Genomic DNA, 24,290 nt, shown 5'->3' on the forward strand with positions numbered 1-24,290 from the left:
GGTGGGCATTGGTGGGCAAACCCTGGTCAGCAGGGAAGCCCCGAGATCGGGCAGCCGGGAGCCAAGGGAAATCTGACTGCTCTCGAGACGTCCCACCCCTGGCAGACAGGGGTCCGGCACGCCGGGCATGAGCCATGGCACAGCAGGCTTACTCGATAGGCGGGTGCCAAGGTCCCAGCCACCCACATCTGTGGGCAAGCGATGGCCATGCCTGCTGGCGCAGCGGGTCACCTTCCCTCTTGCCCAGGTACCTGGAGCTGAGCCCTAGCTGGGCCCTATGTGGCCAGGCTGGGGTTTGAAGGCTCTAGCGACCCCCTGTCCGTGCTGTATCAGGCCGCCTCGCCATCTCCCAGCCCCCCCCAAAGGGGAAGGGATCGGGGAAGGATGAGTGGATCGGGCCGGGTGGGCAGGTGGCGGACCGGCCTGCCTCCATCCCACTGGGAAGCGTCGTGCTGCTGCAGTTGGTAGTCATGCTTCCCAGGCTGAGCGCCTGGATTTTTTCTTTTTTTCTTTTAAATCACAATGGTCTTGGTCGAGCTAGACAGGGCGCTGGGCTGTCTCCCTACAGGCGGCGCTACCTCCTCCAACCTCTCCTGCACCGGCAGGGTCAGGCCGAAGTCTTGAACAAAATAAAGTTGCCTGTGATTCTTGGCAGTGGATCACTCGGCTCATGCGTCGATGAAGAACGCAGTTAGCTGCGAGAGTTAGTGTGAATTACAGGACACATTGATCAACACTTGGACCGGCGTAGCCCCGGGAAGAACCCAGGGCCACAGTTGTTCAGAGTGTTGCTTGTACATCAATCGCCCCGGGGTTCCCTCCCAAGGGCATGGCTGGGGCTGTCGCAGGGACCCCGTTCCCCTCGTCTCACTAAGGCCAGACCCCGATCACCGTCGCTGGATTCCTGGACCTGGCGCTCAAGCTCATTGCTGGTGCATCCCGGCCTCCCCGGTTTCCCCGTCTCATGCTGGTTTCGGCAGGGCCGGGTGGCCGGCACGCCCCAGATGTGGTGGCGGCAGCAGCGTGCCTTAAAAAAGCCTAGCGCACCTTCACCCTATCCCGGGGCACCTGGCCTTGCTGTGTGTGGCTGTCTGTGGTATCCCGCGGCTGCCGGCGCAGGATGGCAAAGGAGCGCGGACCTTGTGATCATGTGGGCTTTGGTTGCAGATTGGGACAGCGCACAGTTGCCTGCGACAGAGGCACAGGGCTGGGGCAACCCCCTGTATGGGCCCGAGGACAGCTGCTCCAAGCTTTGTGCTCCCCAACTATGGCCTCAGATCAGACGTGCTGACCCGCTGAATTTAAGCATATTACTACGCAGAGAAAAAGAAACTAACCAGGATTCCCTCAGTAACGGCCAGTGAAGAGGGAAGAGCCCAGCGCCGAATCCCCATTCAGCGGCAGCTGTGGGAAATGTAGCGTACAGAAGACCGACTCCTCGGCATCGCTCAGGGGGCTCAAGTCCTTCTGATCGAGTCTGACCCCGCGGACAGTGTTAGGCCGGTAGCGGCTTCTTGCACACCAGGATCAGGTCTTCTTGGAGTCAGATTGCTTGGGAATGCAGCCCAAAGCATGTGGTAAACTCTGTCTAAGGCTAAATACAGCACGAGACTGATGGCCTACAAGTACCGTAAGGGAAAGTTGAAGAGAACTTTGAAGAGAGAGTTCAAGAGGGCGTGAAACCGTTGAGAGGTAAACTGATGGGGTCCATGCAGTCCGCCTGCAGGATTCAACACGGCCGGCTGGTCAGTCGCCTGGAATTGTGGAGGCCCTTGTGGGACTGCCGTCCGGGCACACCCAGCCCCAGCAGGGTACATTTCCTCTGTGGCGGTGCACCACAACCGGCTGGCAAGGCCCCAGGGGGCAGGTGGATCTCTGCTCCAGCAGAGAGTGTTACAGCCCCCTGACAGCAGTTTTGCTGTGTCCGCGGTGGCAACGAGAGACAGGGCTCCAGATGCCACTGTGGTGGACTGCCCTCAGTGCGCTCCGACCATGTTGTGCTGCCGGGTGGGGAGGGCCACAAAGGGCACCAGGGGTCTGAGGTGATGTCAGTTAACCACCCGACCTGTCTTGAAACACAGACCAAGGAGTATAACACGTGCACCAGTCAGAGGGCCGAACGAAATCCTGTGATGTAATGATGATGAGGGCCGGCGCTCACCGATTGCAGTGGGATCCCGTCATGGTGGGTGCTCCACCGACCCGTCTCACCTGCTCTGTCAGGGAGATGGGGCATTAGCGTGTGTGATAGGACCCGAAAGATTGTGAACTCGGCCTGGTGGAGGTCCGTAGCGGTCCTGATGTGTAAATCGGTCGTCCGACCTGGGTATAGGGGCAAAAGACTAAACGAACCATCTAGCAGCTGGTTCTCTCCGAAGTTTCCCTCAGGATAGCTGGCGCACGGAAACCCCAGTTTCATCTAGCAAAGCGAATGATTAGAGGTCTTCGGGCCAAAATGATCTGAACCTATTCTTAAACTTTAAATGGCTAAGAAGCCTGGCTCGTTGGCATGGAGCCGGGCATTGAATGCAAGTGCCCAGTCGGCAACTTTTGGTAAGCAGAACTGGCGCTGCAGGATTAACCGAACGCCGGCTTAAGGCGCCTGATGCCAACGCTCATCAGACCCCAGAAATGGTGTTGATTGATATAGACAGCAGGATGGTGGCCATGGAAGTCGGAATCTGCTAAGGAATGTGTAACAACTCACCTGCCAAATCAACTAGCCCAGAAAATGGATGGCGCTGGAACGTCGAGCCCATACCCGGCCGGCGCTGAGAGCCAATGGAGCTAAGTCGCAACAAGTAGGAGGTCCGCTGTGTTGTGCACAGAAGCCCAGGGCGAGGGCCCAGGTGGACCGGCCACAGGTGCAGATCTTGGTGATAGTAGCAAATATTCAAACGAGAACTTTGAAGGCTGAAGTGGAGAAGGGTCCCATGTGAACAGCAGTTGAAAAGGCATCAGTCGGTCCTAAGAGATAGGCGAGCACCGTTCGGAAGGGATGGGCAATGGCCTCTGTTGCCCTCGGCCGATCAAAAGGGAGTCAGCTTCAGATCCCCGGACTGGCAGAGACGGGCGCCCTCGTGGCATCCAGTGAAGTAACGAAAATGATTCCAGAGAAGCCGGCGGGAGCCCCTGGGAGAGTTCTCTTTTCTTTGTGAAGGGCAGGGCACCCTGGAATTGGTTTGCCCAGAGAAAGGGGCCCCAGTCTTGGAAAGCGTCATGGTGCCGGTGGCATCCGGTGAGCTCTCGCTGGTCCTGGAAAATCCAGGGGAGATGGTGTAAATCTCTGCCGGGCCGTACCCATATCCGCAGCAGGTCTCCAAAGCAAACAGCCTCTGGCATGTTTGAACAATGTAGGTAAGGGAAGTCGGCAAGTCAGATCCGTAACTTCGACCCGGCCCTTTGGGATAAGGATTGGCTCTGTCGGGGTGGGCGCGCGCCATGGCTGGGCGAGGCGTCTTCCCTCCAGGGGCGGTGCTGACTCTAGATGCAAGCCAGGCCCTTCCTGTGGATCACACCAGGTGCAGTGGTCGCCTCTCTCATTCCCCCTCCTGAGGTTCGGGCCGGCATTCTGCCTCGGCCGACACCTAGCAGCTGACTTAGAATTGGTGCGGACAAGGGAAATCTGACTGTTTAATTAAAACAAAGCATTGCGAAGGCCCGCGGTGGGTGTTTTGCCGCAATGTGATTTCTGCCCAGTGCTCTGAATGCATAGCTCTCAACTCACCCGCTTTTGGCGGGTGTCACCCGCCTTGTAATCAGGTGAGTCACCCGCCAAGCCTTGTGCACGCCCATTCATTTCAATGGGCCTCTCTCACCCGCCAAACACAAAATCGGGTGATTTCACCCGCCTTTGCATCGAAAAAGGTTGAGATCTATGTGAATGTCAAAGTGAAGAAATTCAATGAAGCATGGGTAAACGGCGGAAGTAACTATGAATCTTAAGGCAGCCAAATGCCTTGTCATCTAATTAGTGATGTGCATGAATGGATGAATGAGATTCCGACTGTCCCTACCTACTAACTAGCGAAACTACAGCCAAGGGAAAAGGCTTGGCAGAATCTGGAAGGAAAGACGACCCGGTTGAGTTTGACTCTAGTCTTGTAACGCTCACCTGATTCCCGCAGAGGCGCCGGTCTTGACTGGGTGAATGCCGTATCTTCAAAGGTGATGTGTAACACACGGTTGGCTCTTTGGGCTGGACCTCTGTGCACTGTATGTCTGACTCGAAGAGTAAGATGTCTGCAGATAGAAAATATGGGATTAATGAACTGGGGTTATTGGGTGCCTCTCTCCTCTTCCCTTTCTCTTCTCCTGTAGAACCCCAAAGGTTAACGCCCTCACCTTAGGTAAGTGAACGCCGAGCTCTCCATCTGCCTCGGGGCAGGGTGCCGTAACCAGTTTCTTCACTGGATAAGGGTGCAGGCCTCTTGATCTCAGAGGACTGCTGTCCGTCGTTAACTGCACGAACGGTAAGTTCTGGGCACTTCAAATGTCTTAAAAGTCTTTTGTAATGATATCTCTCGTTTTGCAGGGTTCCGGCGATGGCGGATGGCGGGCTGATGAGAGTTGAGGATCGAACCCGCGTGAGGAATAGAAGCGCCTGGAAGCACATAAGTAAGCGCTTGTAGCCTGCTTCACGATGCGCACTAACTGTCCCTTTTATCTTGCAGGTACAAGTTCGGAGCTTTAGAGAAGCTGAAGGGTGCTGGAATACCCACTGCATTCACCGTGGGAAGGAGTAATGGCACGTGAGTAATAAAGTTGCCCAATGTCTTTAAACGCACCTTCTTTTGTCTTTCAGATGCGGGATGCAGCGCCGAAGGCCTCCGGAGCGTGCGAAGAGCTGGTAAGCTTTTGTCTTTCAGATGCCGGAATGCAGTGCGAAGACCTCCGGAGCATGCGAAGAGTAGGTAAGCCTTTGTCTTTCAGATGCCGGAATGCAGCGCGAGGCGTTGGTGACAGCCGATGGACCAGGTAAGAGATGCGCTGCCACTGAAGACCGTAGTGCGAACCTGTCCTTTCTTTGTCTTTACAGGTGCTGCTGAAGACTGGATTCCAGGATGGTAAGCCTTTGTTCCCTTAGGCCCAGGATCAGAAGCAGAAGACACAATGAGCGTTCTGCTGCAGAGAATGCAGAATAACGCAAAGCAAGATTCATCCATCGGGTGTGGTTTAAATAGCCTCCTGTAGTGCTTAGGTGTCTCCTTCCACAGCCACGCCTAGGTAAGAAAAGAGTTCCTGCTTTCCAGAAGAGTTCCAGTGTTCTGAACCTAGGGAGTGGCTCCTGCCCCACCCAACAGGAAAAGTAGTCCCAAACAGAAGAGGATCAGGGCTTCAACTGGCAGGTAAGTAAGCAGCATGGTCTGCTGCAGGTAAGTCCACCCAAGCATTATGAGCCCGGCGCTTCCAGCGCTGGGACTGGGCATCTTTACGAGCCTGGTGCCACTGGCGCCAGGACAGGGTCCAAAAGGTCCCAATTGGGACTGGCTGGCACTCGGAACCGGGGTTATGGGTCTGCTTCCAAGGGAGTCGGGCAAGTCCTGATCTTTTGGAAGCAGAGATCATGACAAGTCTGCCACTGTGGAGAGACATGAGAGGTGTAGGATAAGTGGGAGGCCCTCAGGCCGCCAATGAAATACCACTACTCTTATTGTTTTCCTACTTAAACGGAGAGGTGGGGGGCAATTCCTGTTCTGCTGGGCACGACCCGCTCCGGGGACAGTGGTAGGTGGGGAGTTTGAGCGGTGTACCACCCCAGTCAAACGAAAACGCAGGTGTCCAAGGTGAGCTCAGGGAGGACAGAAACCTCCCGCGGAGCAGAAGGGCAAAAGCTAGCTTGATCTCGATTTTCAGTATGAATACAGACCGTGAAAACAGGGCCTCACAACCCTGCTGACTTTTTGGGTTTCAAGCAGGAGGTGACATAAAAGTTACCACAGGGATAGCTGGCTTGTGGCGGCCAAGCGTTCATAGCGGCGTCATTTTTTGATCCTTCGATGTCGACTCTTCCTATCATTGTGAAACAGAATTTACCAAGTTTTGGATTGTTCACCCACTAATAGGGAACGTGAGGTGGGTTTAGACCGTCGTGAGACAGGTTAGTTTTACCCTACTGATGATGTGTTGTTGCAATAATAATCCTGCTCAGTACAGGAGGAACCACAGGTTCAGACATTTGGTGTGCATGCTTGGCTGAGGAGCCAATGGGGCGAAGCTACCATCTGTCGGATTATGACTGAACGCCTCTAAGTCAGAATCTCGGTTTATAGTCATAATATCGAAAAAATAATGTCGAATTACAAAAATGTCGAATTCAAAAATGTCGAATTCAAAAATGTCGAAAACACATACATATAATAGAAAAAGTCATTAATTCGAAAATAAAATGTCGAAAAAAAATCGAAAAACCAATGTTAAAATAACTATGTAAAATATCACATATACTAACGTTTTTTATTGGGGGGGTCCCCCGCCAAACCCCCCATCCCAAACCCCTACCCCAACCCTCCACTCCTCCCCATCCCCCCCAACACCCCCCATGGATATACCTGTAATTTGTTTAAAAAAGTATTTAATAAAACATTAATTCAATAATTATTAAAAAACCCCATCCCAAACCCCTACCCCAACCCCCCCTCCTCCCCATCCCTCCCACTCACCATGGATATACCTTTAACCATTTAAAAAAAATATGTTTTATAAAATATAATTAATTAATTATTTATTTAAACATTATTTCGAAAAAAAAAATCGAAAAAAATTCGACATTTTTGTAATTCGACATTTTTATTTTCGACATTTTTTTTTCGACATTTTGACTTTCGATATTATTGTATTCGACATTATGACTGGACACTCAGAATCTCCCGCCCACTAGACCGTGGTAGCGCAGCGCTGTCGAGCATCGGTTGGCCTAGGATAGCCAGCCTCAGGGCCGGTGTGTAGAGCCGCTCGCCTCGGGACTTGAGTGTGGACAGAAGGGGCCACCTCTCTCGCCCGTAGTGCACCGCATGTTCGTGGGGAACCTGGTGCTAAATCATTCGTAGACGACCTGTTTCTGCTTCAGGGTTTTGTAAGTAGCAGAGCAGCTACCTCGCTACGATCTATTGAAAGTCATCCTCTTAGCCAAGCTTTTGTCGCAGGGTGCCGCTACGGCCAAGGTTCTCCATCCTTCCTCCTGGTGCCCGCGGGGTGCACAGGAAATCCCCTCCCCTAGGTTTACACCTATGGGGGTGTGCAGGCTGGACGGAGAGTGCTCTTCTAACGTTTCCTGATCAGCCTGGCGGACCAGATGATCTCGGGCCTTCGAGGTGGTGCCTTAAGCCCCTGGACAGTGAGGGGGAAGAGAGGCTGCAAGCCACCCCAAGGTGCGGGGGGTGGTACCTTAAGCCTGTGCCCCTGGAAGGTGGGGTCGGGGCAGGCACGGCCGGCCACCGGGCCAACTGGCCCGGGAGTAGGCCCAGGTGGCCGAGTTGTGGCTGGTGGACCAGATGGCCCGATTTGTGGCTGACTCCTGCATTTGTCTCCGGTCGGGTTCTGTAACCCTTGTGGGGGCTTAATAATCGGCATGGAAGTGCAACCATGTGGCCTCGAGTGCGACCATGGCGCAATTACCGGCCTCGGTTCAGTGGCGTTCGTGGGTTGCTCCTGGTCCTCGGGCAAGTGTCACCCGCATGTGATTAGGTCCAAAACGGGGTACATGTGTCACAGGGTGCCCTGAGTGGGCCCCTTATCCCCACAGGGCTATAACCGCTTATAGCACCCAGCCTTGAGTTCCATGGTGTTCGTGAATTGCTCCTGGGACTCAGGCAAGTATCAACCACGTGTGGTCAGGTCCAAGACTAGGTGTGTGTGTCAAGGGGCTCTCCGAACGGGTCCCTTTCCTCCGCGTGGGGGTAAATGTGCTTGCAGTGGCTGGTCCTGAGTTCCACAGTGTCTGTGGGTTAGTCCTGGAGGGAAATGCTCTAATGTGGTGGGAGAAGCTCTGAGGGGGGCCCGGCCAGAGCTCCAGGGAGATGGTTGGGGCTGCTGCCCCCAGCCTTGGACGCCTGTCTAGTGCTTGTTTTCGAAAGCCCCCGTCTAGTGCTTGTTTTCGAAAGCCCCCGAGCCCAGTGGTGGTTCCGGGGAGCCCCGGTGGGGTTCCCATCGCTCCCCACAGGGAAAAGCTCTAAAGGGGCCCTGCTAAAGCTCCCGGATGGCTAGGGGGGGTTGTGGCTCCCAGCGTTGGGCACCTGTCTCACGTCTGGGTTGACTGTCCCCAACCCCTGTGGCGATCGTGGGGAGCCCTGTCCCTCCCCGGAGGGAAAAGCTCTAATGTGGCGGGAGAAGCTCTAAAGCGGCCTGATCCAGAGCTCCAGGGTGGCTGGGGCTGCTGCTCCCACTGGCTTTGGGCGCCAGCCTTGTGCATGTGGGTCGAGAGTCCTCAAGCCTGGCAGCGGTCGCATGGAGCCCCGGTAGGGTCCCCATCCCTCCCCAGAGGGAGAAGGTCTAAAGGGTCCCTGCTAAAGCTCCAGGCCGGCTGGGGGGAGGGGTGGTGCTGGCCCCTCAACCCCCTGGCCTTGGGTACATGTCTCACGTGTGGGTTGACTGTCCCTCCCCAGAGGGAGAAGCTCCAAGGTGGATGAAAAACCTCTTACATGGAGGGGGGAAAAAGCTCTAAGGTGGGCTGGCCAGAGCTCGAGGATGACGATTGGTGTTGGCCCATGCCCTTGGGCAACTCCCGGTCCCCTGTCCTTTGTCAGGTGGGGGGGGCCAAAGTCCCTTTATGTCCAGGCCCATTGGAATGCATTGCCCTACCAGATGGCCGCTCTCCGAGCCAGACGATCTGTTCATTGGCCATAGGAATGTCTGCAAGGACCAGATTGCCAGGCTGCTCAGCAGCCTGACTTTTTTGCAGAGAGGTCCCACTCTGGGTACACAGATCACAAGAAAGCTTAGTCACCTTCCTCCGGATTACTATAGACAGGGTGAGAGGGACCTGTCTGCACTCCTCTTGGTTCTCGCTGCCCGATCCGGGCTCTGTGGCGAAACCACTGCACCTCTCCGGGCTGGCCGGGGGTCGTTTCCCACGCAATGCCCCAGCAGAGACTGGCCTGTTGGGGGGCGCTCGTACGAGCACTCCATGGGATCGATTTGGCGCACTTGGTCCGTCTAGGGTTGGACTGCTTAGCCAGCCTCGGCTGTTTCAAGCAATTCACTTCCACCCACCTTGGGACTGTGTCAAGGGTATACCCCCCTCGGGTAGGGCCTCCTCGTGTGGGCAGCTCTCCCCTCTGAGCAGAACGAAGGCCGATTAGCCTGGCAGCTCCCCAGCGGTCAGATCAGACGGGATCCCCCTGCAAGCCACGCCACGGCCCCTCCTCACCAAGCACGTTTCTCCAGCAGTTCAGAATGCACGTTGGGTGCTGACCCCCTCTGTCGCCACACCGGTGGTGGCGTGCGGGCAAACCCCCTACCGGTTCAAGTTGTGCCTGGGCCCAGCCTCTCCCTCACACCCACCCTGTGGCGTGGCAGAGCAGGCCGGCCCGCCGGTGCCACGTGACCGACCTGTCCACCTGACCTGCACGCATCGGGGGCTGCTCTTTGACGCAAGACAGCCTCAGAGGGTGCAAAGGTTGGCTCTGAGGTGGGCATGCGGCTCCCCCATTGCCAAACCTCCAGCAGGTGTGGCTACCTGGTTGATCCTGCCATTAGCATATGCGTGTCTCAAAGATTAAGCCAGGCACGTTTAAGTACACACGACCGGTACAGTGAAACTGCAAATGGCTCATTAAATCAGTTATGGTTCCTTTGATCGCTCCATCTGTTACTTGGATAACTGTGGTAATTCTAGAACTAATACATGCCAATGAGCGCAGACCTCCCGGGATGCGTGAATTTATCAGACTAAGACCAATCTGGGCAACATCCGGCCGCTTTGGTGACTCTAGATAACCTCGACCGATTGCACGTCCCGGTGACAGTGACGATGTATTCGGATGTCTGCCCTATCAACTTTTGATGGTACTTTCTGTGCCTATTTGTATTTGTATTTATTTTATTTATAACGCGCAAACCATCAGGCCCGGAGGCACCAGGGCGCAATTTGTACAAGGTTACAGATATGCAACGACGTGCATGATGGTAGTCCTGTTTACCTGAGTAAGAGTGAAGAGCTAGGAGGCACAACCATGGTGACCATGGGTAATGGAGAATCAGGGTTCGATTCCGGAGAGGGAGCCTGCGAAATGGCTACCACATCAAGGAAGGCAGCAGGCTCCCAAATTACCCACTCTCGACTCTGAGAGGTAGTGACGAAAAATATTCCAATTACAGTGCCTCGAATGAGTCCTGTATTGTTGAGTACACTTTAAATCTTTTAACGAGTACCAATTGGAGGGCAAGTCTGATGCCAGCAGCCGTGGTAATACCAGCTCCAATAGCTATATTATAGTTGCTGCAGTTAAAAGGCTTGTAGTTGGTTCTTGGGATGGAGCTGGCTCTTGGCGCCCCCTTGATGCTCTTGACTGAGTGTCCTGGGGGTCTGAAGCATTTACTTTGAAAAAAGTAGTGTGTTCAAAGCAGGCTGGTCGCCTGAATAATTCAGCTAGGAATAATGGAATAGGACTCTGGTTCTTTTTTGTTTTTCGGAAACTGGGGCCATGATTAAGAGGGACGGCCAGGGACATTTGTATTGTGCCACTAGAGGTGAAATTCTTGGACTGGTGAAAAACAAACCAAAGTGAAAGCATTAGCCAATAATGTTTTCATTAATCAAGAACGAACGTCTGAGGTTCAAAGATGATCCGATACCGTCGTAGTTCCGACCATAAACTATGCCGATTAGCAATCTGGCGGCGTTATTCCCATGACCTGCCGAGCCACTTCCGGGAAATCAAAGTCTTTGCGTTCCGGGGGGAGGGGGGTGGAGTATGGTTGCAAAGCTGAAACTTAAAGGAATTGATGGAAGGGCAAAACCAGGAGTGGAGCCTGCGGCATAACGTGACTCAACACGGGAAACCTCACCCGGCCCAGACACAGAAAAGATTGCCAGATTGATAGCTCTTTCTCGATTCTGTGGGTGGTGGTGCATGGCCGTTCTTAGTTGGTGGATCGATTTGTCTATTTAATTCCAATAACGACAGAGACTCCTCCATGCTAGCTAATTATTTCCCATGAACGAGGAATTCCCATTAAGTGCAGGTCATAAGCTTGCATTGATTAAGTCCCTACCCTTTGTACACATCGCCCGTCGCTACTACTGATTGGATGGTTTAGTAAGGTCCTTGGATCGGCCCCGCCAGCAATGCCCCTGGTGGATCGGTTAGAAGATGATCAAACTTGACTAGAGGAAGTAAAAGTCGTACGGGTTGGGTTAACCTGCTCGGGACTTCCCCCCCACCGGAGAATGGGAGCCTCGAGCGGTCCCCATCCTCGCCTCACCATGCGGCCCCTGAGCTGCCAGGTGTGGGGTGCTTGTCCACCCTGACCCACCAGCAGGCGAGCATTGCTGAGCGCAACCCGGTCGGCAGGGAATTCCCGAGTGGGAGCAGCCGGGACCTGAGGGAAGCCCGGCCGCTCTCGAGGGCCCGGTGCTCCAGGTGAGCCCTGAGCCACGGTGCAGGCGGGCGTCTAGGTTCCCGCTGCCCACCTCCGTTGGCGAGCGATGGCCAGGCCCACAGGTGCAGCGGGCGACCTTCCCTCTTGCCCAGGTATCTGGAGCTCGGCCCGTGCGGCCGGGCTGGGTTATGAAGACTCTAGCAATCCCTGCCACCCCTGCCTGTGCTGTCTCTGGTCCGCCTCTCTGTCTTACCCCTGAAAGGGGAGCAGCAGAGGGGGTCGGGGAAGGATGAGCGGGATTGGGCCGGGTGGGACGGCAGCAGCGTGGCCTGCCTCTGCCGTGGGAAGCCCTGCCGCTGTGCTGCTGCAGGCGGCAGGCAGGCTTCCCAAGCTAATTGCCTGTATTTTTTTTGTTTTGTTTTAAAACCCTGATGGTCTCAGCCGACTCCCAAGTGGGGAAGCTAGACGGGTCGCTGGGCTGTCTCGCTGCGGCGGGCGGGACAGACTGCGCTGCCTCTCCCCTGGCCTCTCTTCGTCCCATTTTGCTTCTTCAATTTCTTATGACGCTTTTTTTTTAACATCATTTTTATTGGCATTTTAAAGTTTTGAACATTAACAATCCCCTTCCCCGCCTGACGACCCACCCAAAACCCCTCACTCCCCAGATCACTGCTCTGCATATCTTCTGAGGCGAATGTACATGGTATAATGGGTCTTAGTATATAGTATATCCAATAGTCTTAGTCTCTGAGGACATCATTGTTCACTGTAGTCTTTGTGCAGGAAATTCAGGACGGCGTCCCACTCGTTCTTGAATGTAGCGTAATCCCCCTGGATAGTGTATGTTACCAATTCCAGTGAAGTGTAATGCCATATTTTTGCTATCCATTCCTGTTCGCTGGGGATCGTGGTTTATTTCCACTTTTGTGCAATTAGGGAGAGGGCTGCCATGCTTAGGACCCTATATGCTTTCCTCTGTGGTTTAGTCAGGAGTGTATCCAGTACCTCACTCAGGCCCAGCATAGCTTCTCCATTTTCTCTCTGTATTTGGGGACCAAAGATGGCTTTCATTTCTTTGTTGACCACTTCCCAGAACGGTTTTAGGATGGGGTAGGACCACCAGACATGGAGCCACGTGCCTACTTCTTTGCAGCCCTGCCAACACATATGTGATACTGAGGGGTATATTTTATGTAGCTTCTCCAGTGTTAGGTGCCACTGCACCGGTATCCTGTTCCACATTTCCCTGATCTGCACCCCTCTCATCAATTTGGGGATTCGTTGCCACACTTCCCACCACCGTTCTTCGGAGATCGGGAGGGGCAGCGTGTCCATTGTTTCATATAAGGCCACTGGACCTGTGCCTCTGGCATGGTGGATCATTTGTACATTTTACTAATCATTTGTCTATCACCGGAATTTGTTAGCAAGTACCTTTCTAATTCTCTGGTGGTGGATTGTTTCATATCTCGAGAAGAGAGCCAGTGCTGCAGTTGAGCATAGCGGTACCTGTCCTCCTCACGCAAAGCCATGGTTTGTTTTCAGAGCTCGAATGACTTAACCTCCTGTCCCTCCATCATGTCCCTTGCGCGAATGCTGCCTTCCTCTTCCCACCTGGCATATGCCCCTTTCTCTAGCCGTGGGGTAAACTGTGAGTTGCGAAATAGGGGAGTGAACAGAGATGGGTAGGACATGATCTTTGCTTTTATAACCATAGCATCCCGTTGTATCCCCCACCAGGACTGTAATTCGGCTTCTGTACATGTTGGGGGGACTGTCTGCTCTTGGGCACCACAGGACCTCGTCCAGGGGCCTTCCCACCACTGCCCTATCCAACTTTCGCCAGATGCTGTCGGGATTCCCATTGAACCAGTCTTGGATGACCCTCAATTGAGCTGCTCAGTAGTACATTTGAAAGTTCAGAACTCCATTCCCCATGCCCCTGTGGGAGTGACCATGACCCTCCAGGCCACCCTCGGTCTTTTCCCTTTCCAGATGTAGTTACTTACTTGTTTATTCAGGGTTTTGAAGAATTTTTGGGGGACCACCAGGGGGGGAGAGCCTGAAAGTATTACAGCGCTCTGGTGAGAATGATCATTTTAATGACATTGATGCGGCCCATCCATGATATGTTAAGGAGCTTCCTCTCTTCCAGCCAGGTCTTGATAGTTTCCAACAGGTAGGGATAGTTTGGTTGCTACATAACCTCTAGGGTACTGGTTATTTTCACCCCGAGTATCGAAGGGATCCCTCTGCTTGTGCAAATTGCCCTGTATCTGATGTTTCTGAGGTCGTGCCTTCTTGTAGCACCATTAGTTCTGATTTTTGGTTGTTGGTCTTGTCTTTAGGCCTGCCACTCTGCCAAATTCCCCAAGAGTGCCGTTAACCTCGGGATGGAAATGTCCATGTCTGTTAGCACGACCAGGCCGTCGGCAAAGGCCATTGCCTTATGGTCTTCCCCCACCGAATATAATCCCTTTTATTCCCCTCTCCTGTCTAATTCTAGCTAGGAAGGTTTCGAGAAAGATTGCGTACAGGACTGGTGACATGGGGCAGCCCTGCTTAGTACCCTTAGTGACCCTTATCACCTGGGAGACATGCACATTGATAGCTAGCCTCATAAGTGGTGCTCCATAGTTGACTTTGCCCAGATGGAGAAAGCCCGGGCCAAACCCCATTACCTCCATGGAAGCGAACAAGAATGACCATTCGACTCAGTCGAATGCCTTCTCGGCATCTAGTGCTAATACCCCCGCCCTCAGGACCGCCTTGTTTGACAACATTAGGCGAGTATCCCACGTGATAGAGAAGTCAAACGTTTGTCTACCCTTGACAAAGCCTGCTTGATCAGGGTGCATCAGGTCGAGAATTAGTTTATCCATTCTAGATGTTAGAATTTTTGTAAAGATTTTGGCATCAAGGTTCATTAGGGCAGTAGGGCGGTAGGAGCTACAGAGGGTTTCTTTCTTGTTTGGCTTTGGGAAGAGGATTACCTTGGCCTCCTCCATGGACTGGGAGATGCGGTCCATATAGGAGAAGGAGTTGAAGAGGGATGTCATTAAAGGGACTAATGTAGTCTGGAATGCTTTATAAAATGTGGCGGGGTACCCGTCTGGGCCTGGGGCTTTATTTAGTTGTAGCGATTGGATCCCCGCGTGCACCACGTCTTCGGTAATCGTCCCTTCTAAAGCATCACGCTGGCTCTGTTCTAATCTTTTTAGCCAGCAAGATTTTAAAAAGGCCTATTGGAGGTCTCTGTCCGGTGCCTCCATAGAGTAGAGGCTCGTATTGAACTCTGTGAACGCCTGCAGGATCTCTTCTGTACATGTGGTTTCCTGTCCCCCCACCATCCGAATGCCCTGTATTGTACCTGTCGCCTCCTTCTGCTTAACCTACTTGGCTAAGAGCCGGCCTGTCTTGTTTGCCTGGAGGTAATACTCTGCCTCAAGAATAGGAGCGATTTTGCTACTTGTTTAGCTAGAAGGATATTGATTTGCCCTTTGATATGCCTATACTCCCTCCTGATCATTACCCCCGCACCCACCTATCGGTCTCCATTCTCTCTGTTACCCCTTTTAAGCTCTGTTCTAGGTCCACCTGGAAGGCCTACTCATGTTTGGCTCAGGATGCCTGCTTTGCAATGAGCACCCCCCGCATGGTTGCCTTAAAGGCATCCCATACTACATGTTCCTGCACCGCCGGGGTCTTAGTTTCCCCAAAGAAGTTGTGGATGGAATCGTGTATCTCGTTGCAAATTACTGCGTCTCTCAGGAGATGGCAGGGGAATTGCCACTTCCAGAGCCCCCCCCTTCCCATTGTATTTTTCGCTGCAGGGATGCGTGGTCGGACAGGGCTATGGGTTCCCTTTCTATGATCCGTACTTGGACAAGCAGTGTCACCAAAACTCATATGTAATCAACTCTTCATTATCAAAGGTGGAGATGGGAGGATGCCTTTCTACATAGCATCAGCTCATTCCGGGCTTCTATCGCCTTCAATGACTGTAGATTCAGTTCTCGTTGTATTAGGTTCATAGGTGTCGCCTGTGGGCGAGATAAAACCTTCCGCCAATACATTCCCTCTAATGTTTGCCAGATGGTTTCCGGAATTTTAGGCATGGCTTCGGGTCCATATGTTAAGCTTGTAATTACCTTTGTTTTATTAAAGGTTAAGACCGGCCTTAACGAGAAGCGTCCATATTTTCTGTCAGTTGCTTTTGATTGTGCTGACAGAGATTTTACTTTTTCAAACAGGCTGTCTTGCATTCGTGTTTTCAACAAGTTATTGTTTAGGATAATTCCCAGATATTTCAAGCTTTACAAGTTTTTTGCCATCAATGTTCCAGCTCAGGTGTTCTACTTTTTTAGAGGTTCTTTCAAATGACATTATTTTTGTTTTCTCTTCGTTCATCTGAAGATGGTTCTCTTTTAGATAAGCCGACAGGTTGTTTAGTTCCCTTTGTAAGCCAGTGGGCAGCTGATCCATCAGAATGATACCGACCGTGTACAACAATCTTGATATTTTAGCGTTTCCAATCACTGGGGGAAAGATCTTTTGTCCCACTCTGAGTTCATGTAATCCGCTATATATGCATTATATAGGGCCGGGGCCAGCGGGCACCCCCATTTCACTCCACGCTCCGTGCTGATAGATTTGGATATGCGTCCTGCTCCATTCAGGCGCACGTACATTGAGGTTCCGGAGTAAAGGGCTTTTATAGGGCTCAGTATATCATCGGGACAGTTTCTCGTTTCAAAGTATTTCACAATGAACCTGGTTGAAGGCTTGGAACAGGTCCACGAACGCCATAAAAATGTGCGGCCTGCCCTCCATCACCTTTGCCTTTAAGATGTTTAAGATCAATATGTTCCCTGAGGTGCCCAGGTTTTTTACGAAAGCCGGCCTGCCAGGGATCGAAGCAGGCGGACTGGGTAGTCCAATCTTGTAGCTTGTCTAATATTAAGGAGCCAAAGATCTTCCCTATAGTGTCCAGCAAAGCTATCAGACGGTAGTGATTTGGGTTTTTACTCTGTCTCCTTTTTTAAAGATTGGGACTACCACCGCTTTTTTCCATGAAGGCGGTATGGAGTTGGTTTATATGCAGTTCTGAAGGACTTCTTTGATGAATTGTGCCCATTATACAAGATGTTTCTTGAGGTCGTAGTTCGCGGTGCCATCTGGGCCCGGAGCTCGCAAACCGTTCAGTTTTATTTTTTTCATTAGTATGGATTCGTTATTATACGGTAAGGCCCAAGATTTTTTTTGTTGTTGTTACCAGGGCTCTGGATTCCTTTTTCTCTTGCGGTTTACTATATAGCATTGTGTAGTGATTGACCCATTTCTGTTCGCTCATGCAGTTCTGAAGGCTAAGGTTCGTTCCTTTTGTGGTTCCCTTAATTAGTGCCCAGAAGTCTCTTGTTTGTTTGCACGCAGCATCGCCTCAGAGTCTTCTTGATACAGACAGTGCCGGTTCTGCTAAAGCCATGTTTTGTAGGCTCTCACTGCCTTCTCTATTTCTGTTGTTTTTGTCTGCGAGCTGTCCTTACGAGCACTTCGTTTCAGTTGCCTGATTGCTTTTCTTTTGTCCATTTGTTGGTTATATTCGTGAAAATGTGCTCTCCTGAAGGGAAATCTTTGTTTTGTTCACTTTTAACACGGAAAGAAGAGCTATGTAGTCTGCTAGGTTCGAGTTTTCTGCTAGCCCCAGACTACATTTGTTCATATATTGTTTCGTGAGACATACTATTGCATTTTCTGATAGTCTCAGTCTGAAGCCCCCCTCACACGTCTCGATCTCTGGGCCTCTGCTTTGTTCCAGGTCTCACAGGTACTTCCAGGTTGATATTAATATGTTGTGGTCGCTCTGCTTCGTTCTTTGGATGCTAAAGGACTTCATGAGGATCAAGAGATTTCTTGATACGAATGTGTAGTCGATAGTTACATTGTGTCCCTGGTTCTCCCATGTGGGAACTTTGAGATGGTTTTTATCCAACATCCAGTGCATATCGTGTAGATCTCTTGCATCCATGAAGTTGGACTATATGCAACCTCTTTGTCTTGAATCTGCGGAGCCTATGAGCGGTCGTTCTCCGTCGCTTGTGTGTGGCATTTAGGTCACCGTTAATGAGGATGTATTTTATGTAGTAGTTATTCTGGGCCTCGTCAATGGTCTTTTCCATGCTCTTAAGATACGTGTCGTTTGGTACAGCTCTCGAGTTCCAATATGTATTGATTAATAGTATTACTTCACTATGCGGGTTTCCTTTTTGGGCCTCTGGCCTGTTCCATGTCACTAGAGAGACGAGGATGAATTCTGAGGCCGTTAGAACTTTTATCAGTTGAAGCCTGCTACCAATTTTGATGGCTGTGAGGAGGCCCGACGTGGGGCGACCCTTTGGGCCCTTGGATGCTGGTGAGAATGCTAACTCATAGCCCTCCAAAAGGGGTTTCATTCTGAGCCAGGTTTCCTGCAAACACAGGATGTTGAAAAAGCCCATGTTGACGTCGCTAGGGGTTGTCAAATGTCCAAAGCCGCGGGTGTTCCAGGAACCCATTGTGATTTGTGACTTCTTTAGTTTGTTCTTTTCCGAGTTGTCACGTTTTGGATCCCTTTTTGGCTTTGAGTTGGGTGATGGCTAGTTTCTCATGTCGCCAATTGCCACTGCATGGAGCCATTCCCATTTCCTGGGGGAGGCGTTGGAACAGAGACTCAAAAAGGAGAGTCTGTGACAAAACCGTCTCTCATCCTGGATGTCCTGAGTAAAGGTGATTTTCAATTGGTGGACCGGGCCTTTGGGGAGTCTGTCTGGGTCTGGGGTCGAAGGACAGGTTATTCTCTCGCTCCTATCGCGTACCTCAGGACGTTTAGGGTCTCTGCTCAGCTCTGAGCTGGGGTGAAATCCGCCGAAAATTCACGCTCATACCGCCGGCGGGAAATCCGCCGGTGGTATGAGCGCGAAATTTCCCCATTGAGCCCAATGGGGAATGGGGCATTCCCGAATGGGCTGAATGGGGAATGGGGATTTCCAAATCCGCCAAACCCGTGATCCGGCGCTAATAGCGCCAGTAGGTTTGGCGGTAGGGCAGATAGCGCCAGCGCTATTAGCGCCGGCGTTATCGCCCAACTTGTGATGAGGCCCTGCGCTTTCTTAAGTTTGTCCTTAACTTTTGATGGTTCTGTATCCGGTCTTGCATCAAGCTCTGTGGTGTAGCTTAGGTCGAAGCCCAGCGTCCATAGGTTCTCCCTAGCTTTCATCAGAAGGGTCTTGACCCTTTGCGAGTCTATGTGCAGCAGTGAACTGTCTGTTCTCCCATTAGGGTTTGGTTCTATGATTTTGATGTCATTTAAGGACAATCTTCGCAGAGCGTGTACTTGTTCGAATAGTTTTGTTATTGCTCTTCTGTTTAACGTCCAGTTGTCCTCCAAATCGTGGATTCTCTCGAGCTTGAAAGTTCTTGTGGCTACAATTTTTTATGCTAGTTTTTGATGCTTGGCTTTCATTTTGCTGGTGTTACGTTCAGATGGATCATCATGGGGTTTGTCGTAGGCTTGCAATCTTACATGTCTGGTCACACGGGGTAGTTGCTGATCAAGAGTTCTCCATTGAGGGAGTTGTTTGCCCAAGTCGCGTCGTGTTTTTGTTAAGCCCCATGGCAATTGTTCTCTCTTTTCCCTTGTGGGATGTCTCCTTGGGGGGCTCGGTTCCGATGGAAGTAAAATGTGTTCGTTTTGTTTCTTTAATTGAGCTTCTATGGGCCCGTCGCTCACAGTATTTTTAGATTAGTTCCCTTTTGTCCGCCATGGTTTGAAATGCTGGAGAGGGCGGGTTAATGATCAGAACTTTCTCCTTCGGGCTGCAAGGTGACGACTCTTCATGAGAAGTGTCCAGTTTTCTCTTTTGTTGAGGGATGTTAGTCAGTTCTGATTCCGAGTCTTTGATGGTGTACAGACTCATGTTCATTAGGTCAATCGAATTATCGGAAGACTCTTCTTCCTCAATCTCTTTTAGTTCCTCGATTGTCCCTAGTGTTTCTCTGTTGGTATTCCCTGGCTTTTTAAACGTTTTTTCCAGGACTGATTTTACGGTGAGTGTTAAGACCACAACCCTCTTATCGTTCTCTTGTTGAAGGCTCATCTCTTCTTGAGGTTTTGAGTATATTGTTTGCCGTGTCATTTTCTTGGGTTGAGCGTCTTGTGTCATTTGTTTTCTGGGAGAAGATGCCAAAGGTTAGCGGAAGGATTCCTTCCAGTCTTACTCCTTGGATGGGTTCGATGTCCTTAGAGATCTTGTCAAGCCAGCCTTGCTAATTGAACCGTTGTCTTGTCTGTTGGTACTTGGTAGTTGCAAACAAGGTTTTGGGATGGGTTTTGTTGATTTCTGGTCCGCAAGTTGCTTTGCGATGGAAATTGTGTTAGCTCTGTTCCGGGGAAGCGTAGGTGAAGGTCTTCTAGCCTTTCCTTCTGGAGCCTTCTCTAAGGTTTCATCTTTTGATTTCCTGTGGTCAACCCCTGCTGTTTGAGAGCCCACAGATGTTGTAGTCCATTTTGTTGGAACTCGCATTGGTGCCTCTACTGTTTCTGGTGATTCAACCCCATTGGGGGTGTCCATAGTTTGCACTGCTTGGTTTACCAGTGCCAAATTGTCGCTGACCTTCCCTATAACAAAACTTTCCAGGTAGGATAATTTAGTGTGCATGTAGGCGATCATGGTGGTTTGGTCCTTTAGCGTGTCATTTATCGATTCATACAACTTTCCAAAGGGGGCCAGCGCTATTGTCACCGTTGACAATGTCATCAGGTCCATTTTCTTTTATGGGGAATCTCTAGGTGTCTGCATTTCAATTTCATTTAGCTGTCAGTTCTGAGGTGTTTTCATGCAGACATCTGGTTTGGTGGTTGATTCCAGGTTGGGCACGGTTCTAGGAGTGTCACTCTCCAGATCTCTAGGGCTGCTTATCTGGCGAGCCGGAACCGCTTCTTTGTGGGCTCTCGAGTCTTTCTGTAGGGGAGTCTGTCCACCTGCAGGTGGCCCATTAAGGTTTGCAATAGGTGTCCTTGGTTTTTCCTGAGCCAGCGGCATCTGTCCATCGTTGAGAGGTCCGCTTTGGAAAAGTTTCAGGGATTTAGGAGTCGTGCTAGTTATTCTCGGCTCAAGTGTGGGCACGTCATTTTGGTTGGTTTTGGGGGGCTCATGCATTTTTCCGACTTTATCGCGAGGTTTACCAAAGTGCCATCTTTGGGGAGTCCCACTCATTCGGGCTTGTTTTGCTGGTGATTTTGTGCCCCCCTGCCCAGGCCTCTGTAGAGCTGATGAGAGTAGCAGGTTGTAGTCACGTTCTCAAACCCTCTACCGCTGCCAACATTTCAGCGTCCGACAGCTTTAGTTTCTTGTCTGTTAAGAGTTTTTTGCTGAAGAGCTCTTCCAGTTTGTTGGTGAGGATTAGTTGGTGGCCTGCTTGGTGTCCTGATTGGGCGATGGTCACTTTCCTGTAGGGGGCCTTTACTCTCGATGAGCGTCTTGTTGTTAGTTTTTGATTTTTTGTGATGGTTCGAGTTTGGTGAGTCGTGTGCTTACATCCAGCCTGTCTTTGGAATTTCTTTTTGCTTTTGTCGCTATCTTTCAGCTACACACTGCCTACAGGCACACTTGGTGTTTTTCTCTTATCTTTTAGAGCTGCTGTTGAGTTCTGGGCTGCTGAAATGGGAGCTGGCGTCTTCCCCTCGAGGATGATGGGTGTTGGGCCGTTCTCCTGCAGTGCATTCTTTGGAGCGAGAGTCTCTTCAGGATTTACTTCCTCCCTTTCCTGGATGTCGACAAGTGAGTTGTCTCCATGTTGCAGGGGACGGGCTCCTCAGGTCTGGTCGTTGTGGTATAGAGTGAGCCATGACCGAGGCTGTAGTCTTTTTAAAGTCCTGTTCCGCTTATCTGTCAGTTCCACCACTTTAGCATTCTCGGATTCATGCGGGTGGAAAAGATGAAAACGTCACCACCTCATTTTCTGGCGATTGACCTGTCCAGGCCCGCTTCCCTCCACCCACTCATCTCGCTCGTCAGGTGACCGTCCAGGTCATGGAGGGCTGTCTGATGCCGTGGGTATGACTGTTTGCGTCTCCGCTATAGGCCGGTTAGTGTGGGCGGGGGGCCCTGCGGTAATGCTATTGATTGGGGGCGGAGAACACAGTGTGGCCGGAGAGGTCTGGCGGGTTGGTGAGGCAGAGGGAGTCTTACCATGTGATGTTAGCGGGCAGCGAGAGGTTACCGGCTCTGTCTCTAGGGCAGGCATCTGCCAGAGATTCATGTTCCTTCCGTCCTCGGTCCTTATCCGGGGGCGGTTTCGCTTACTCCGCAGAAGTCTTCCCTCATATTCAGCTGCAAGACCTTGCGTCGTGGCTCTGTGGCCGCTCCGCGGTCTAAGGAGGTTCTTGAAGTCTGCCTCTCACGTTGCAGTGAACACAGTAGAGGGACTACGCACTGCAGTCAAGGAACAGTCAGGGAACAGCAAAGACTGCAGAGGCTGTAGACGACTCTGCGACGCCTCTGCGGCCGCTCTGGGGTCTAAAGAGGTTCTTAAAGCCGGCCTCTCACATTGCAGTGAACACAGTAGAGGGACTACACACTGCTGTTCCCTGACTGTTCCTTGACTGCAAAGACTGCAGAGACTGTAGACGACTCTGTGACGGCTCTGCGCAAAAAGGTTCTGTCTCCCATCCCTAGCAAGGGACGCCCCTGCAGTATGGAGGAATGGGGACTATGGACTAAGAGTACGTTAGTGTCACATCTCGCAGACATGACTGGTCGTTGTGGCACCATTGGCGGCGTTTGGCAGTGGTTCATTCAGCTCCTACCAAGATGGCGTCTCCAGCGAGCAGTGTCGTTCCAGATATTCAGCTCAGCTCGAGTGTTCCGGCTCCACTCCTGAAGCCGGAAACAATACTTCAGGCGTCCCCACTGGCTCCACATTGCGTTGCTACTCTTACGGTAGCCATGTATCGTAAGTACGCTCCCCTTAGGCTGTTGCTTATTTTCTGCTTATTCCAAGTCTAACCTGCCTTTCGCTTTATCTTGTACCTCCTTGCATCCTCAGAGCTCCCCCTGGCTTCCCGGTGCGTATTCTCTTCCCCGCAATCCTTTCCGCGTTCCTGGAAGTGGCCTCTGATCTGGTACATTATGATTCCATTCATCTCCCAAACTCTCCAAACCCTTACCCCTTTCATCCTACTTACCTGTTCTCTCTTCTGTTCCTTCAGTCCTAGCGTTTAGGTCTTCCCTCGCTCGAAACCCACAGACTCAGTGAAGCAACTGCCACAGCAGTAATTCAGACACTCGGCAGAGGAGCTCACTAGCCCCGCCTTCCGGAATCATTGCAGCAGTAGGAACATTTCCCTTTATCCCCCTCAACAAAATTAGCGTTCCCCTTGTTCTTATCCTTTCTATTCTCTTCAGAATACTGCTGAGCCTTTGTCCAGTCCGTTCCTGAGTGTCACGGATTCCCCAACCCTTACCAAAAAGAGAATTCCTACGGCGATCAACGGTAATAGAAAGTGCTAAGGCAAATGGAAGGTCTATCTGCCCTCATTAATTGTACCCTTCTTATTACAGGGTATTCCTCCAACTGCCATAAGCCGCTTTTACAAGAAGAGAGTCCCCGCGCAGACCACTCCAGCTTTCAGACTCCAGAACGGGGTTTTATTCCCCAGAGGGTTTCTCTGGAAGCCTTTCTCCTTCAGTCAGGTTTCACTGGGAGGTGAAAGGTGACCAGGATGATTCTCAAGACATCGGATTGCTGAATCTGCTCAATATTTTCTATTGTGCATGCAAAAAGTGGTCTGTCATTACAGTTAGTCACTTTGGTGAGTAACTATTAACCTCTGCTTGGTCGGCCCCCTTCGGCCATACCTCTTCAGTGACCAACTTGCAGCGGTGGATTGTTGAAGTCCCCCCTAACACTGTGACCCCTTCCGCTCAGTTTTCCATCATCCCCATTATCCTACGGAGGAATTTCACCTATCCTACATTGGGTGCGTATACCGTGGCCAGTGTAAACCTAACACCCTTGTGGAGACCCTCACACCCAGAAACCGGTCCACAAACCCCCTCTTAACCTGTGTCACCACCAACTTTAATGCCTTCGCAAGGAGGAGGGAGTAGGTATTATACTGGCAGTCTTTATGGGAAGCCTAGAGCTCTTTAGTAATGTCCCTACCTTTGATTGGGGACTCCGCCCCTTGTTTATAGTGGGTCTATTGCAGGAAGAGCACTGGCAAGCGCTGGTTATGAAACATGTTACCTATCAATGACCTTTTATTTTGGGAATTCAACCCCTTAACATTTAGCATGGCTATCTGCAGCTCAGCCATATCCCCTTTTCACCTTGTTCTCATTACTCCTCCAGGTGTCGTGGGAGACCTTGTCCTCTGTTTCCCATGGAATTAGCTGCACAAGACCCTCCCCCATATCTCACCCTCCCCTGTTCTGCCTCCGCATCTCCCCACACATGTTCCCCCTCATCAAAGCCTGTGGTCCCATGTTTCCCATACTGTGGCGTCACAGGTCTGACCACCGAGGCCGGGACCCCTACCCTGGTCCTCGTTTTCCTCTCAATCTATACATCTAAATTCATCTGTATCTTCCCCCGTGACATATTGCGCCTCCTCAACCCCTCCCTAGTCGCCTCCAACCCCTGCCCAACACTCTACTATAACAGATCTCCTCGTCAGCCCCCCTCAGGACCAAGTGTTGATGGACAGG

General features: G+C 51.5%; 1 pseudogene; it reads left to right on the forward strand.

Annotated features, from left to right (window-relative positions):
• The first annotated feature begins 1,268 nt into the window (after window positions 1-1,268).
• On the forward strand, window positions 1,269-7,140 carry LOC138568185 (28S ribosomal RNA; annotated as a pseudogene).
• The last annotated feature ends 17,150 nt before the right edge of the window (window positions 7,141-24,290 follow it).

Source organism: Ambystoma mexicanum, chromosome 2p, assembly GCF_040938575.1.
Source record: "Ambystoma mexicanum isolate Mex_15411 chromosome 2p, UKY_AmexF1_1, whole genome shotgun sequence".
Lineage (NCBI taxonomy): Eukaryota > Metazoa > Chordata > Amphibia > Caudata > Ambystomatidae > Ambystoma > Ambystoma mexicanum.